The sequence below is a fragment of the Balearica regulorum genome, chromosome 15 (assembly GCF_011004875.1).
Source record: "Balearica regulorum gibbericeps isolate bBalReg1 chromosome 15, bBalReg1.pri, whole genome shotgun sequence".
NCBI lineage: Eukaryota > Metazoa > Chordata > Aves > Gruiformes > Gruidae > Balearica > Balearica regulorum.
Window position 1 is genome coordinate 3,040,362 of NC_046198.1, and position 14,018 is coordinate 3,054,379.

General features: G+C 45.4%; 1 protein-coding gene across 1 annotated transcript in view; it reads right to left on the reverse strand.

The window, feature by feature from the left end:
- AXIN1 (axin 1) overlaps nucleotides 1-14,018 on the reverse strand; it is a 73,767-nt gene that overhangs the window by 32,274 nt on the left and 27,475 nt on the right. The gene's annotated exons all lie outside the window — the stretch shown is intronic.

The window sequence follows — 14,018 nt, forward strand, 5'->3', positions numbered from 1 at the left end:
GGAGGGAACAAGACTATATGGAAGAAGTCCAGTTCCCATCAGGATTTATGGTGTCCATTGGCTAACTGCTTAGCATTGTCATTCTATGAGAAAGGCAGCACATCTAAAAGCAATACCTAGATAATAAGACAGCATTTTTCTTAGTCAAAAGAACTAGCGGCGAGGAACATGTAGCACGGCTCACTCATTCTAGGCTTGTCTTTACATCCCTCTTTACTCCAACATGTTTACGAAGGGAGGGAGGTAAAGCAAGAAATGGCTGTTGCTTATAAGGCAGTACCTAAAGTCGACCTCAAACGTCACTCTCGGGTACATCAAACACTTGCAAATTCCACCAGGAAGGACCATCTAATCACACCGGCTTTTCCAATGGACAATCTGTTTATGGATGTATGGAGGGTAGTTTGTACACAACCACACGCCTTGTCCTGCAGACCGATTGCTCAAGTTCACATGTGGGCAGGCCAACCTCCTTCTCTTAAACAAAATGGTAGGAGAGAGACTGCCTGCATGAGCTAGCTTGGGAAGCGAGTTCCTCGCTCAGGAGACCTGCATTAATGGCGAAGCAACCTGTGAAGCAAGCAGGCAAGAGCTCCTTCACACCGACTCTGCCACTGGCACAGAACAGCTACTGCTGCCAACATGCCTCCAGCTCTACTACACCGCAGGACAGTCAGGCCAGGCAGGCATCTTCTTGTCACTGCAAGTCATTTTGTAACTTGCCAGGAGGAGGAACAAGCTGAGAAGTTCACACCAGCACAGCAACACAGCGTCACTTAATCCCCCACCACCCCTCTGCATGAAGAGCAGCGTTTGTAAGGTATCTTGAAGCTGATGAATTCCTGGGTTTTCCAAGCTCTGTTACCAGTTCTGAAAATCAGAGTCCTGTTTTAATTCAGGTCACTAAGCTCATCAGCATGATCTTTTATTTAGTAACTCAGTAACCGGCACCTAGTTGATGTGGTTTGTAAAGGACCTTGAGCAAACACCTCCAAGGAGGACACATCATGCAATTTGTGCTTCCCCGTTCTGCTGCGCAGAGCTTTTCTGCCTGTACTGCAGAGGTCAAAGTCCTACAGACAACAGAAAACAGTCCCTGCCCTGATGAGTTTACGTTTAGATAAGACAAGGAAACCCATGAGAAACGCACAGATGGAAGGAGCGGAGGCAAGGAAGACACCAGCAAAGGCAAAATTTGGCAGTTTCTTCATATTTGTACAGAGTACGAACACAGGATAGCCACAATCCATTCAAGGTAGAGGTGTTCAGAATGATTTATGTATAATATGGTATGCAGTGTACAAGGATGGGAGCATTACCAAAGTATTTTAGAACCTGAATTTGACAGGGATAAAGCCTTCAGCTAGCACATTGCTCATATAGCTCCTATTCACCATGCCCTTCTGCTCCTGCAAACAGAACCAGACAATCTTCCTTGTAATTCAAGATGTCATGGATGTCCACTGGTCACTAAGAAAAATCGTATTGTTTTAAGTCCACTATGGGGTCAGTTAGAAACAAATTACCCTCCTATTCTCACAAAGAGAAAACAATTATTTTGCTTCCCACAAACCAACAAAGACTCCAAGCTATTTCTCCTTGGAGGATGAAGCTCAGTGTAGCTGCAGAGCAGTGCAAAGAGAATCCAAAACGGAGTCTGCTAAGGTTTTTCACGACTGTCTGAGGCAAAGGGAGCCTTGTGAGGGTTCTCCACACTCGGGTGCAGTATAGAGTCGGTTGGGTACGAACGCTTTCGGGCACCTTGGGATGGCGAGTCACCACGGACATCATCTAGCACACAAACTTCCTGACTGTCACTGCAAATGTGCACTGGAGCAACCTTATTGCTGTATTCCATCAGATTTCAGAACAGCTTTCTAGGGCAAATATTTAAGGCTGGAAATAATTTGAACAAGTTCACCTTAAACCCCAAGGTATAATAAGCAAAAACCTTACCACCCCCTTCACCGGTTTTCCCCTTGGATAACGGTCAGTTCTGAACATTAAAGGAGCGCTGTGCAGTGCAACTCTCCTGTCAAATCCGATATGACAGTTGCGTGATGGAGGCTGATACAACCTCTTAAATTGAGGCAGGAATGATGGATAGCTCAGGCCTTCCCTGCGGGCAAAGAGAAGGATGCCTTTTTGGATAACCCAATTAAAATATAGCACCAACTTCCAGTGGACCTTCTGCCAGGACTGTCTGGAAGTGGCATGGATTATTCTCGCAGTATATTAAGAAAGCACTACGATATACAGAATAAAATGCACAGATCAATCAATTTCTCCTTTGTATCTGCTGATACAAAGACGGAGCAGCAGAGAGCATCTGAAAAGTTTGTCGGCTATGGATCTGAGATGGCTGAAGAAACCAAGAGCGAGCAGCGGGTGTCGGGTGGTGGCTGGCCCCTCCGGAGGAGTTGGGATGGACGGGCTCTCCTGCAGCACTCCACGGCTGTGGGCTTCCCACTGAGGATGAAGGCAAGAGTTTGGGCACAACTGTTGTATTTAGCTAAAATTACACACTTAAGCATGTATACAACAGGGATTACTTCCATTTTAGCTCTGCCTCTAATACATCAATGCAAATGTAAACTTTCAGTAAGCGTAAGTAGATGGAAAGGGTATAGGATTTCAAAGCAATCATAACAGGTTACATTACTTTTGAGGAATCCATTTGTATTCAATCCTTCTCCTAATGTTCCCTCTCCCTGACAACTCTCTTCAGCTGGCTCGTATCACTATTTGAATGTTTTGTGCCGTGCCTCTGAAGAACGCTTTCAACATCTATTAGGAGGAAAACATTAAAGGAACACGGAGTCTAACAAAAAAAAACCCTGGTCACTTCTGATCTGGGAGGGGAGGCTGCTTTAAAAGGGATACGGGCGCACTCAGAGCGATTTGAAATGTCAGCTAAAAACCTCACATACCGAGCTCTATGTGCTGATAAGGGCGATAAAAGGAAAGGTGAGCATTTAAAGTTAGACTTCACAAAAATTCCTGCAGACTTCCCGAATTTTTATTTTTTTTTAAACAGAAAGAGCAATGAACGGTTTTGAAATGAACACAGAACATTTCACACATCGCAGAAATAAAGCTGCACGTCTCTTTTGCAGCTCTCAGTTGCTCAACCCTCAAAATAATCACATAGGGAACAATTATAATAGAGATCACAGCAACCCAAGTAAGTCAACCTGACCAGCTGCCTTTTCTGTGCATAAAGCCCTCCGCGGATCACTGTCAATTCTGGTAATGCTGACAAGGACCAAAACTGTTGTAGAAAACGAGCAAGCATCTCCTTAGGGCTTCCTCCTACCTGTTCAGAGTTTATTTTGCGTGTTGTCTTGGCTGTATCCCACCCCCAAATCTCCCGCTCCTCCAGCAAAACCAGCACACAGCACTCTGAACATGAGCACCGTCACATCTTGGAGCTTCAAAGTAAGTGAGAAGAGAGGTGAGGTCCTCTTCGGTCGTCTTGCCCTAGCTGGAGATCCCACTGCATCGTGAGTCCCTAAGGGCATCCTTCTCCTTCCAGCCTGGGATCTCCAGTCTCCTTCACACAACTCAAAGATGCAATGTCCCAAATTTTTGCCAAACATGCTACTCTTTACTCTTGGCAAAAAAAAGCGTGCTCTGGCTGGCACTGGAGAAGCGTTGCATCACCTTCAGAATCCACACTGGGAGACAGATCTCACAGATCCTGCCCGCAAACCTAAATCCACATGGCACTCCCTTCGGTTCTCAGCATTTACGTACCTCCTTCACTGATGTTCTTCATCAAGCATGGAAATAAAAGCTAAGGTGAGAAGGAAACTTCCTTGGAGATGAAAGACCTGTAGGCAACTAATTTCTGTAGAATTTAAATTTTCACTGGAGGGAATAAATTGCACAACACTCTATTGGCAGGTCTGTGAGACACGGTCTTCCCAAGTTTGCTAGCAGTTCGTTCCAGTGTGGCTGGAGCAGCTCCTAGCCTAACAGGAAAGCTGATCAGATCCATCAGTTTTCATTGCTACCATCTTCTCCACCTCTAACACTGAATTTTTATGACATTGACACTTTCCGGAAGAAAATTTTTACTCAAAAGAATTGAAGTTGTGATAGAATTCAGGCAGGCTGGCAGTCCTCCTCTTGCAAGGGTCCCCCACGTGCTGGACCCCGAGATAAGTGCATCTCCAAACTCCCTGGTGGCATGACGAGGCACGTCTAAACCCCTGCACTATCAAGGAAGCAGCACTAGGTTATAGCAAACCCAAGAGATAAAGGCTCATGAAGCTGACAAACACAAAACCCCAACGCATACTGCTTACGTTCTCCCGAACAGCGCTTCCAGAGGACCTTCTCCTGTGACATATTCTGAACCTTTGGTCAACAGGGTTTGGGTCAGCAGCTCGTTTTTAACATGGGAGAAATTCCATTTTCTAGACAGCTGAAGCCACAAGGCACCTGATAATCACCCAAACTTCATGAGATGCCTTGGAAAGCTCCAAGCTGTAGAAGTAGGAGTAAGGGCACATCCCAGGGAAGGACATCCCAAAACAGGCTCTGCAGAAACTCAGGATCTCTCACCACAGCTGACAGCAGGTCGAGTAGCTGTCCCACGCCCTCTCCCGTGTAGCAGCAAGGAACCTCATGGCAGGACACGATTCCTCTTTTGGTGGGTGATGTCTGAGGTGAGGGATGGTGCCCAGAGACCACAGAGCAGGGCTGCGACTCAACGAGACCCAGTTACCGAGTCTCTGTGCTCCCACCTCGCTTTTTCACACCGACTTCTGACAACTTGGTTTAAACTTTTATAGTCCTGGGTTTTTAAAGATGACTATTTCCAGAACTACATTTGCAAGAGGAAACCAGGACTAAGCCCTACACTTATTTGGCGTCTCTGGTCGTTTTGCCTTCATGACTGGGAGGACGCAGTCTAATGCTGAGACACGCTCCCAGCTCATGTTAACATCTTCCATTTATTCGGTGTGAAAAAATTAATTTTTCCATTAAAAAAGTTATGTACTTCCACCCAAGGAAAAAAATAAAGCTTTCAAAATGACAGCTTGCTGAGCCTCTGACTTGACAGATACAATCAAGCAGAGCTCCCTGACTTCCCATACTTACATCTACTAACAAGTGGGCGACTGTCACATCCTTCATGCAATACCACATTTCACTATCACAACCAGTCAATCAAATTAAAAGGTGCACATGTTAGCTTATGATGTACGAGCCGAAGCAAATCCCTCCAGCATATTTAAATAGCACGTGCTGACAAGAGTGTCCGAGCGGCAGGGTCACCTTTAAACAAGGGATTAGAACAACATCCACCAAGAAGGCTGACGTACAAGATTACATTTATCTACCACCTCAACAGAAAAGGCTCCATTTCCAATCCATCGACCAATCCAACGACCATCACAAAAGTCACACCATACTGGGTATAAAACTATTAGAAACATCCCGAAGCATTCACAGAGTTCCCTAATACATCATCACGGGCATGTTTTGGAGCTAAGAACAAAATGTCCATGAAGATGCAAAGCTGAAAACTTCTACTCCTGACTGGATTTAACCTGAACTAAAGATGCAAAGTCTGCTCAAGAGGTTAAAATTGGGGGTTTAGATGATAATTTGACTGCAGATCCTTGGGGCTGCTCCACTTAAAACTCTTCCCTGTTACCCCAGGTACTCAGACACCGCTGTGCATCTCAACTTTATCACTGCCAATGTCAAGCTAATCACATGTGTTCTAGGCAAGGGCAGCTTCTTCAAAGATCCCATCAATTCTGGACAAGTTAATCTGTTCTTTGAGGTCTCCAGATGGTTCTTGCCAAGAAAGTTCACTTCCAGCCCTGCAGCCGACGAGCGCAGCGGCCCCGGTGCTCTGCAGAGCATTACAAAGGAACCAGATCAAAGTTGTGTCTTACAAAAAAAAAAAAAAAAGAAATCTGAAGTTTGAAAAGCAACAGCAGCCTGTCACTTGTAGGCTTAAAGACGACTTCTGCATGCTCCAGCTATCAGGGAATTTATGATTACAGTCTGGCTTTTAAAAGCTGATGAAAAAACTGACGCTCTTTAGTGCTCTTTGCCTTTGCAAATCTGTATCTTCTTCCGTGCTTATTCATCCTCCCACGCCGGAGGAAGGAGGGAAATAAATAAAAACTTAACTAAAAGTACAGATAAGGGCTCCTCTTCTCTCTTATTCTAAGGCATTCAATTCCATTTTAGGAGTACATGGAGATTATTTTATGGGAAGCTTCAGTAATTATTGCAAAGTATTAAAGTGCAGTTACAAAAGCTAAACCCAAGATCTACCAGCCTGAGTTTCCAATTTCTCATTCCTTTGCATTTACTGAGGACAAACTGCTTCTCAGGCAGGACTAAGGTACAGAAGATGCATTCACTGAAACCAGTAATTTAGACTGTAGGATACAGCAAGGTGGGTGAGAAAAGTGATTTAGAATTTGTTAGAATCTAGGAAGGAAGCTGAAATACAGGAAATAAATTGTTTGCCTTAGGAGGCAAATAAAGACTAGATAGGCTAAATACTGGGGCTGTATTGCCCTATCACCACCGTAAACTTCTTAGGAAAAGCTTTCAGACAACAGGATGCAACCACTGTTTTCCAAGGAAACTGCAGAACAAGTCCCTCAAGATTTCATCCGACTGTGCATCCACAAATAAGCCCTCCCAGCTCCTCCTTCCCAACAGAGGCAAGGCTGTGCTCATTCATCACCCCAATGTAATGCTGTATTTTGTCCATTAGTGACAGATTTAAAATTAAAACTGTAAAAATCCAATTTTGACACACAATAAAGTCAAGTCCTTCCAAAAACCAATGCACATTTTCTCTAGAATAAGACCAAACCCCTCATTTATTTAATAGCTTAATGCACAAGAAACAAATTAAAAGAGAAACTATGGGCAACACAATGTCTGCACATCAATTAACAGGACACTTGGATCATCTTCCTGAACTAAAGCGAACATTGCAGAACATTTTGTTCCGTATCTAACAATAACAGGTATCTGCTTAGATTCATTTCAACATATTAGTCTGAATTTATACCATAACATCGTTGTTTTTTTTTCTTTTAAATGGTGACGTGATTAATATGAATCCTCATCCATTACGAAATGTTGACATTAGATAGGGACATTTTCTATAAAATATACAGGATATTTGGCTGCATTAATTGTGATTGCACAAGAGCCTTATGCTTTGGAGCAGCCTGGCTCCATCAGTCATTCAAAAGCCTCTGTAGTGACTTAAGAAGCTACAAACCCACGGCAAACCCAGCATCTCCTGCGAGCATTTTGGATACCTGGGGTATGTTGCTCCCACCCATAAGCCACACTCACCTCCATGTCATGACCTCTGTCAGACAACACGTCACAGGAGAATTATTTTTAATATTTTATTGGGACGCAATCAAGCTCATACAAGGATGTGCTGAACATCCACACATGTGGCCAGAAGTTGCCTTAATACCTAAATTTGTGACTGATGTTAAAATGCATCCCAAGTGCAGTGAGAGGACCTTGACCCTGAGGATCAAATCCTGACACCTCCAGAAGAGACAGGATGATGTGCACAAAAAGGAATGTCAGAACAGAAGCACCCATGTGCTTTAAGGTCCTGTTTTGCATTAAAATAAATACAAATCTTTTCAAATCACAGGGCCTGTCTACACAAGCCTTGCAGCGTGCCCAGGAGCTGGCCTTCCCATCCCCAGGCAGGGGATGCCGTGCTCCAACGCGCTCTCGGTGAGCTCCAGATGCCCAAGGCTTTGGGTGAGAACCCGCCCAAAGGAAACCCCCCTGAAACGAGCGGGACCCCAGTCCTCACCCCTCACTCTCTGACCCTCCCAACATGCTCTCCCTGGGCCACGGGGCTCGCTAGTGCCCACGCAGGCACTAATGTCGTCTTCTTTCCCCTCGCTTAAGCTGAGAGCTGGGGAAAAATCAGCAACAAGACCTTTCTGCTCTGCTAATTGGCTTCTCAGAGTGAAATGACATCTATGTTTAATGTGTCGAGTGATTTTTTTATACATATGTGTGTGCGTACGTGTGCTCAAGTGGATGAACACATACAGTAGCCATTTCAGCGCACGCAGCAGTGCCAGCTCTCACGTCTCTGCTTTCCCAGGTGACTCTCCCAGATAAATCAGGGCTAGCGGAGAGGAGAAGCTCTCTGCAGAGAGCTAACGAGGGTCTCTGCATGGGCTCCTCTGCCTTTTCCCCACGGTTTCCCTTCCCTGGGAAGACAGGCAGGGAAGCTGGGAGATGGAGTCGCAGAGGAAACATTTCTTCCCAGAAGGGGCAATACGACTGTGACGCTGCAGATGTAAAACCACCAGCGAACCCCCCAGCCGTTCAGAGCCTTCCACGTCACGCCAAGCGAGCGACCACCCGTCCCTTCCTCCCGCCCTGCCTGCAGCCCAGCACTGCTGCTCCCTCCGCAGATGAAATAAGCAGCCGAAAGCATCTCCCAGCTTTCCAGCCGCGGGCTGGCCGTGCAGACGCCCACGCAACACGGCTTCCAGCCCAGAGCATCCCCCTCACCCGCGCGGCGAGGGCCTTCGTGAAACAAATTACTTCCAAATGCCTGCCTCTGAGGCGCGGGGACGCAGGGAAGCCCAGGTTTATACCTGGGTCTGCTCATAACCTAAAGAAGGCAGCAGCTCCACTTAAAAACAGCACTGCCTGCAAACTATCAAATTAATCCCTGGATTTCAACAGCTTTTCTTCATTATTTTTGTCTCAACCAAACCACAAATTTACTTAATGACTAAACCAGGCGAGCGAGTACTTTGTTTTCCAGACAACGGGAACCTTTCTAACGGGATCCAGGTTTTCAGAAAACACGTTTACCTAACGTCAGGCGAGGCAGAGGGTCCGTTTCTGAGATGCGTTTGATGCTTTTTTTTAAACCCACCAGCATTGTGGTCAGGGTATCTCCAAGTCCCGAGCCCGGGGAGCGGCACTGAGCAGGGCGAGGAGGAATACAATAAGAACACTGTGTTCCAGGAATGATCGAATAAAGGCAAGAGCATGCTTTTGGCTAGCAGGATTCAGCGCTGTAACTCCGTCTGCTGCTTTTCTTCTCCGTCTGAAGCAACGTTGTTTGTTGACGCTTCTCTGAAATGGAAAGTATTTCCTCCTGCCTGCTCGTTCCAAGGAAAGATCTGAGGAGGCCTGGTATAACCAGGCAGAACTGGGGATTCTCCAGTGCCTCAACTCTTCTTTGCCAAAACTTCAGCTCAACAAGAAAGGGCTTACTAGAAAGAAATTATGAGCAGATTTCTCTGCAAGCTTAGGAACTTAAGACCAGGGCCTGTTGGATGAGTAAGTTTTTGGACAGAAGCAAAGCATCCAGCTTTGGCCAGTGACTCCAGACCATTCCCCTCCTTCGTACGGAACCTCTGGAGTGTTCAAGAACATGGGATGAGGGCAGGCACATCCACAGGTACGTGGACCACACTGGGGAACGGGAGCTTTTGGAGTCAAAGTGCAAATAAGACTGTCTGGGTTCAGTCCTTCCTTAGATCACCGAAGCTTTTCAGGAAGGCATAAACCCCAGCAATGCCCTTCGTTGTCTGTATTGCTTTCAGGGATAAATGTCCCGATACCTAAACCACAACAGCGGTGTTGCCGATGGCTGAAGTGAAAGGGGAAGATACGCAGCTCAAGGGGCCTCCATTTGACAAAGACTAGTCGCAGCTTTGACGTTAAACTTCTTGCTTGTATCACTGGGCCACATAATGCTGCTGAGCCACACGACCGCAGACTTGCTAGCCTCGCTTAAATCCTCCTCCAAACAATGGCCTGAAACTCCATACTGATTAGCAATTTATTGCCAAAAAACATGGTATTTTAATGAAATTACAAATTTGAGTGGCAAAAGAAACCAGTTGATATAATATTTTTGAACGTCTATGAGGTACCTTAGTGCCTCAAAATCACTCAGGTTTGTTACCAAAGACCTTTGACGAAGCCCTACTAATGACAAGTTGGGTAGGATTACTGAGGGACCCCTAGCAATAATCCTGCACAAAAGAAAAGATTTTATTTCACAGAATAAGGTCTGGCTCATCAACACACATGAAACAATGACGTCTGCCTCCAAGCAGAGTTGCTCACCAGTGTCTCAACTCCTACAGAAAGGATCCAAGAAATTCCCCCAATTGAACAAGACCCTTTGAGGTGACCGAACTCCGACCTCAGCTGGTAACAAAACCAAAAACACGGAGGGCTGGCAAGACCTGGCAGAGATAAAGCTGAGAGTCAGGATTTAATAGTGCTCCCAGAGGGGAGATTCAACTGATTAGAAACATCCTAATCTTCTCTCTCAGTGTATATTAAAGGTCAAGAAGTGGGATCAGATATTGGCAGCGCATGAAAAAACAACTCAGTCGAGGCAAAGACCTTCACAAAGACGTTTCATACCTTTGCATTAAAAATTCCTGCAAAGTCTTATTTAACGTCACTTCTATCTAGGGAACACATTTAAGTTTCAAGTCAAGACACCATTAGATCGGGACAGAAAAGAAGATCCCCCCCCAGAAGACTTCTGCCCCCAATCAGTACTTTATAATGAGCAGGAGTTCATAAGCATCAGTTGACAGCAACCATGACAGATAAGTAGGTCTCAGAAGTGCAGCACCATGAAACAGAGCTTCTCCAGCAGTCCTCTGAAGTCTCACAAGCTCCCCAATGGAGCCGTTAAAGGATACCTGTTGGATCATGTTAACAAACAGCAGGCTGTATCGACAACAAAATACCGGCAAGCTGGAAAAAGCTTTTAAACTTGCTGTATCATTTACTGCTCAGCTCTGAAGAGATGTCAGCATCACAGCAAATGTATAAATCCTAACTCGGTCTCCTGGTCTCTACTGGGAGCTCGTAACGTGGCGTTCCCTTCTCAGCTCAAACTGACCTGGCCAATATAACGCAGTGGTTGGGGCAAGACGAGGGTGGACTGAGTCATGGTGATGAGGTCCATTAGAGGTTGACAGCAATGACAAAGCCCCAGAAGAACTGTAACAGCAACAACCAGGAGGAATGAACCAAGCAGAAACGGTGTCTAAGGGAGACAGCTGCTGTTAAAAAGGATCCTTCCCTTTCTGGAGATACTAATTTCTTTTCATCTTTTAAGAGTTTAGCAGACTAACAGCACATAACTTGCTGCTGTCCCCAGAAAATAGGCATACAGAGGGAAGTTAGTCTTGTGAAGATGTTACAGCCAGCCTTCCTTTTAAATAAGGACTAAAGTAACTTTTCCTTAGATGGTGCAGAATGAAGTCTTCTTTCACAGACCTAGTTTTGGGACAGTCACCAAACCTTGCATCTCCAGCCAGACCTGGAAGTCAAACCATCAATCGCTGCATCGAGGTCACACAAAGTCATATTTAAAAATGATGAATGAAATCAGTGGATTCAGTTTCTCATTTCTTGTGGCTGTAATTTTACAAATGGATCTAAATTTGGTGGCTGACCGGCAAACTGAATTCAGCAGTGAGAAAGATGGAGATCAGCATCCGAAGCCAGCTGGCGCAGGTCGGTTAGCACTGCGTATACCTTGCCCGTGACTGGAAGTACCCTGTTGGGCATGCTCCATTCCTGAAGGTGACATCTCCAGAGGTATTCAGTAAATAGTTCAAGATGCAAGAACCCGTTTACCTTGTTTAAATGGATATTAAAATGTAGCGAAAAACAGGGAAGAAAAAAAAAAAGTGTTGCTCACAGACAAATTGCATAGGAGCTCACACGGCACCTCCTGGGACACTGCAATAGCAGAAGGTCTAGCTGAACTCCAGACCAAAGGGGAGATTAAATACCTTTAACTGTAGCGTGAGAGGGTTAGGGCAGCCGTCAGGAGGCTTCTATATGCAGTCCATCCCGTTACTGTGTTTGGCCACTGCTCAGGGAAGTCCTGTGCTTGTGTTTTGTTGGTGCACCTTACAGCAAGCGAGACTTGACTTCAAGAGCTGTGCTGGGGTTTGTTGTTATGTTTGCCTTCTAGAATTTTTTGTTTGGTTCTCATCCATTAGAACAGGCAGATATATGGGCTTTCACCTTTATTACACAAATTCCGCAGTATCTTTTCATCTGGTATGCATTATTGTGGGGATATATATGAAGTACCATGTCCATTTAAAGTGCTGTGAAAGAGCTGTTTGAGCTCTTGTTCCATTCCTATGTATCTTTATACAATTAAAACCAGTTGACTGTTCTATTTCGGAAAAATAAGTGACAATGCAAGCAATGTACATTTTGTTCTAAATAAATTAGCCACTGTTCAGATAAAAGACAGCTGTATTTTTTTTAACCTCAGCTTCTTAAAGATGGAAGGTTAGGCGATCAAACTCTGTGTGTTTCTGTTGATCTCTTTTTACTCCCTCCAGAAATTCTGAGTACAAGCTATTTGCTGACACCCAACCAAATTCAACAGGGGAGGGAGGCCCCAAAGACACTGTGATAATTAGTGAAAACGGGGAGGTGTGGAGAGACTCTTAAGTGCTCTGAATAACGATGAGGCTGTGGCCAGATCTCAGCAGAAAACCTACACGGAGAAGAGTCCTTACAATCACCTCAACTGCTCCGGCTCCAGCTGACACGTTCTCAGAGACCGAAGTCAGCACGGGCCCATTGCAAATGCCACATTTTGGGAGCCCTGGTGCTGAGACCTGGTTTAATTCTGCATTTCGGATGGCAGCGGATGGACCCCCAATCACCTCCAGCTGACATGATGTATTGCTGCTACCGTTTTCTTCATCTACAGCAAGCGGAGCCCAGAGCGGAGGAGCACCACGGCTAGCCTGACCCACTGCCATGCGCTGCAATCATCCCAGCTGCTGTAATGAGAAATGAAATCCTGCGGATGAAGGAAAAGGCTGTTTTCTGTGTAGGGCCTGGAGCATGAGAGCTGTGAAACACTGGAGCCCATCTGTGTGACACAAACACACCATCTTTTACAGAATGCATATGTGCCATACTACACATACAGGATTTCATTGACCGAGTAGGTGATACAGAAATGGCTCATTGCTTTAGCTGTTTTCTCCTTAAGACAGCAGGGAAAAGCAATCTACAGTTTTGAAAAAAAATTATCCTCTGCTCACCTCTCTTGTGCCCACATACTCGTTACTGATCCTGCACTATTCTCTGCAGAACTTCATCTGCTCAAGGCACAGGAAAACTGGATTTATATCCTTATTTTCCCCCTCTTTGTACTTTTACATCAACCAAATCTCATGCTGAATGCAGCGTTATTCACTTTGTTGGCGATTCTTCTATGACAATTTTCATAAGTGAATCTCGTATTTATTTGTGATGCTATTCTGGAGGAAGGAAAAGCTATTATCCTCTTAAGTACAAAAAGCCAACTGCAATGCTGAAATTGTCAACATTTTTCCAAAATGCGGATGCTCAATTTGAAATGCTCTGGGCCTAATACTCAGCATTTTTGTAAGACTTCCGTCTTGATGCATGCTCAGCACATTAGTAAGTCTGATCTGGGTCTTAAGTTGCACACAGAAAGCTAAGGCATGCACAACAACTCTCTCCCAGGGAGGAGAGTTGCCTTACAGGATGTCTCTGCCAGAAACAGCACAGAAGCACCTACGTCCTTCTGGTTGCATCTTCTGCCTCTTCCACTGCAAGGCCTTTTAATGATGCAAGAGGTAACACAGGTGTCCTGTGCACCCTCCTTCCTGCCTGCTCTGTAAGGTCCCCCGGCACTAGCCATCCCATGCACTGAAGAAGCAAGAGTCCTAAAGAAAAAGAGTCTATGACCACACATCAACAAGTAGCTACAAGAGCAGAGGAAGTTATGAAACGCCACGTGATAGCATCGTGCACCAGACTTACACCGTCCCGTGTCTACACGGGGCAAACACTCCCAGCCCCTCCTCTCCCGTTCAGCTTTATGGGTTCAATCGCATGGTTGGGGTCAGCTCACAGCCCAGCTACACCATCTGAAAACTCCGGGAAGCATCGGAAAACCCCCTTCCAGTTTCAATACCCTG